Genomic DNA, 4119 nt, shown 5'->3' with positions numbered 1-4119 from the left:
AAAACCAGCTGGCGTCTTCCTTTGTTTGCTTGCTTCTCATACTGCTATGTCCTTGCTTCAATATTGAGTCGTGCCTTCTCATGAATCTGCTTAACAAGTTCAGCTTTCTTTTNCCTTTCTCAAATGAGATTACATGTGTTTATATAGGGATAGAAAACTTGGTCACAAAGCCAAGTATTGATTATTATTTAAACTAAAAACATTAAAGATACTAAGTTGAATGAAGACAAAACTCTTGGTGCATGTTTCCTTCCTCCAAAGTGACTTTTGGTGCATTTATCTCTTATTTTCGTCACTCTTCTTAGACCACAAAATAAAGTGATTATTTTGGGCTTTCTTGGGCTTGTATTAGGCTCAAAGTGGACTGGATTTGATAGATATCATCCCCAATACAATTTTCCATGTTCTCTTTGCTCCAAATATCTTCAAATATCAACTGAACAGCTTCAGCAAGATGTTTGGTCCTTGCCCTTGTCATTGGTCCAACTGGTACAAGCATAGCATCCTCAGGAATAAACTCAGCTTCCACTTGATCATCATTGCTTTCCATTATCATATCATGCCCCTCCTCTTCAAAAGGATTTGTCCTCAAATCCGGACCATCTGCAACAAATGGATCCATATCAGAAACATTAAAAATGGAACTCACTTTGTACTTACCTTGCAAATCAAGCTTGTAAGCATTATCACTGATTTTCCTCAAGACCTTGAATGGACCATCGACCCTTGGCATTAGTTTAGACTCTCTTTCAGCTGGAAAACGTTCCTTTCTCAAGTGTATCCATACTAGATCTCCCACTTCAAAAACCAGCTGGCGTCTTCCTTTGTTTGCTTGCTTCTCATACTGCTATGTCCTTGCTTCAATATTGAGTCGTGCCTTCTCATGAATCTGCTTAACAAGTTCAGCTTTCTTTTTCCCATCCATACTAACTCTTTCACTCAGAGGTAAAGGAATTAGATCCAAAGGTGTTAAAGGGTTAAAACCATAAAAAATTTGGAAAGGAGAATACTTAGTAGCAGAACGAACTGAATGATTATATGCAAACTCAACATGAGGCAAACAATCTTCCCAAGATTTGATGTTCTTCTTAATGATAGCACGCAAAAGTGTAGACAAAGTTCTATTCACTACTTCAGTTTGTCCATCAGTTTGAGGATGACAAGTAGTTGAAAACAACAACTTAGTCCCTAACTTAGACCACAAAGTTTTCCAGAAATAGCTTAAGAACTTAGTATCCCTATCAGAAACAATAGTTCTAGGCATGCCATGCAATCGAACAACCTCTCTAAAGAACAAATCAGCAACATTTGAAGCATCATCAGTTTTGTGACATGGAATGAAGTGTGCCATCTTAGAAAATCTATCAACAACCACAAAGACAGAATCTCTACCTTTCTTGGCTCCAGGAAGTCCTAGCACAAAATCCATTGAAAGATCAGTCCAAGGTTCAGTAGGGATGGATAAAGGAGTATACAAACCATGGGGTTGTACTTTAGACTTGGCTTGCTTGCAAGTGACACACCTTCCGCAAATCCTTTCCACATCTCTCTTCATATGCGGCCAGTAGAAATGATCCTGCATAACACTAAGTGTTTTGGCAACTCCAAAATGTCCCATTAATCCTCCTCCATGAGCTTCTCTGACAAGCAAATCTCTCAAAGAACAATTAGGCACACACAAACGATTTTCATAGAATAGAAATCCTTCATGCTGAAAGTATTTTCCATGAGCAAACTTTTCACAAGCTTGGAAATCTTCTTTAAACTCACAATCAGTAACATATATCTCCATAAGTTGTTCAAAACCTTACAACTTAGCATCAAGGGTTGAGATAAGTACATACCTTCTTGACAAAGCATCGGCAACAACATTGTCTTTACCTTGTTTGTATTGAATGACATATGGAAATGTTTCTATGAACTCAACCCATCGAGCATGGCGCTTGTTTAGAGACTCATGATCTGTGTGAATCACAAACTCCTTGGGCCAAAGATAGTGTTGCCAAGTTTGTAGCGCTCTAACCAAAGCGTACAGCTCCTTATCATAGGTTGGATAATTCAAGGTTGCTCCTCCAAGTTTCTCACTGAAATAAGCAATTGGTTTCTTATCTTGCATCAGCACAGCTCCAATTCCTACACCAGAAGCATCACATTCAATTTCAAAAGTTTCTTAAAATCTGGTAACGAAAGAAGGGGTGTAGAAGTGAGTTTTTGTTTCAAGAGTTGAAATGCTTCTTCCTGTGCTGTCTCCTATTTAAATCCAACTACCTTCTTGATAACCTCAGTGAGAGGAGCAGCAATGGTGCTGAAATCCTTTACAAATCTCCGATAGAAGCCGGCAAGACCATGGAAACTCCTGACTTCACCAACCGTCTTTGGACTAGGCCATTCTCGAATTGCCTTTACCTGTTCTTCGTCCACCTTAATGCCATGTGCACTCAAAACAAATCCTAGAAAAACAAGGTTATCTTTGCCAAAAGTGCATTTCTTTGAATTGGCAAACAATTTTTCCTTCCTAAGAACATCTAAAACATTTTTCAAATGCTCTACATTCTCATCAAGGCTTCTATTGTAGATCAAGATGTCATCAAAATACACAACCACAAAAACTCCTATGAATGCTCTCAAGACATGATTCATTAACCTCATAAAAGTACTAGGTGCATTTGTTAACCCAAAAGGTATCACAAGCTATTCATATAATCCATGCTTAGTCTTAAATGCAATTTTCCACTCATCACCCTCCTTACGAATTTGGTGATATCCACTCTTAAGATCAATTTTAGAAAACACACATGACCCATGTAACTCATCTAGCATGTCATCTAAGCGAGGGATAGGGTGGCGATACTTTATAGTGATATTGTTGATGGCCCTGCAATCCACGCACATTCTCCAACTACCATCCTTTTTTGGCACAAGTAACACCAGCACAACACATGGGCTCATGCTCTCCCTAATGTATCCCTTTTCCATGAGCTCACTGACTTGTTTCTGCAGCTCTTTTGTCTCCACATGATTGGTTCTATAGGCTGGCCTATTAGGAAATGAAGCTCCTCGGACAAATTCTATTTGATGTTCAATTCCCCGAATTAGTGGCAAACCATTTGGATTTTCTTCTGAAAAAACATCGCCATAGTCCTGCAAAAGAGAAACAATACTGCTCGGAAGTTCCGGCTCAAAATTAGTCAAACTCATGAGTTTCCTTGTACAAAAGCAAAATGATAGGTTGATCCAAATATAAAGCTCTCTTAATCTCACTTGCTCTCACAAAGAAGTTAGATTGTCTCACAGGGTTACTCTCAAAGGCCTTTGGCTGGGCTTTTCTCAAACTCTCACTCTCTTCTTTGTGGTTTTTACTGTTTAGGGGTTCACTCACATTGTTCTTTCCAAGTTGCAGCTGATCTTCGTAGACCTCTTGTGGTGTTAATGGAACTAGTGTGATCTTCTTCCCTTTGTGCTCAAAAGAGTGTTTGTTGGTGTAGCCATCATGATTAACCTTGCGATCAAACTGCATGGCCTTCCCAACAGAATGTGACTTGCTTCCATGGGCAATATATCACACAACACTTCATCTTCATACTTCCCAATGGACAAAGGAATCAACACTTGCTGGTTAACCTTCATATTCCTTTGGTTATTCAACCACTGAAGATTATATGGCCTGGGATGCTTCTTTGTATCCAACTTCAGCTCCTCCACCAAAATAGTGCTTGCAACATTAGTACAGCTTCCTCCATCAATGATAAGACTGCACACTTTATCCTTCACCAAACACCTTGTGTGGACAAGTTTTCTCGTTGTTCTACTTCCTGGACCTTGTCTTGCATCACCAAAGCTCTTCGTGTAACCAACAATTTCCCCTCTGTAGCACAAACCTCATGTTCTTCCAAAGATGAAGTGGAATCACATTCTTTCTCTTCCTCAGTTTCAACCTCTCCATTCTCCATCAATATCATGGTTCGCTGGTTTGGACATCGGCTAGCATAGTGTCCTATCCCATGACATCTGAAGCATTGGATATCTCGGTTCCTAGTGTGAGTAGCCTCCGCTTTTCCTTTTGACTCTTGTCCAACAACATTTGGCTTAGCTCCCACATTTGGTTTGAAGTCTGTCCTA

This window comes from Camelina sativa, chromosome 3 (genome assembly GCF_000633955.1).
Source record: "Camelina sativa cultivar DH55 chromosome 3, Cs, whole genome shotgun sequence".
Classification (NCBI taxonomy): Eukaryota; Viridiplantae; Streptophyta; class Magnoliopsida; order Brassicales; family Brassicaceae; genus Camelina; species Camelina sativa.
This window is presented reverse-complemented; position numbering follows the sequence as displayed.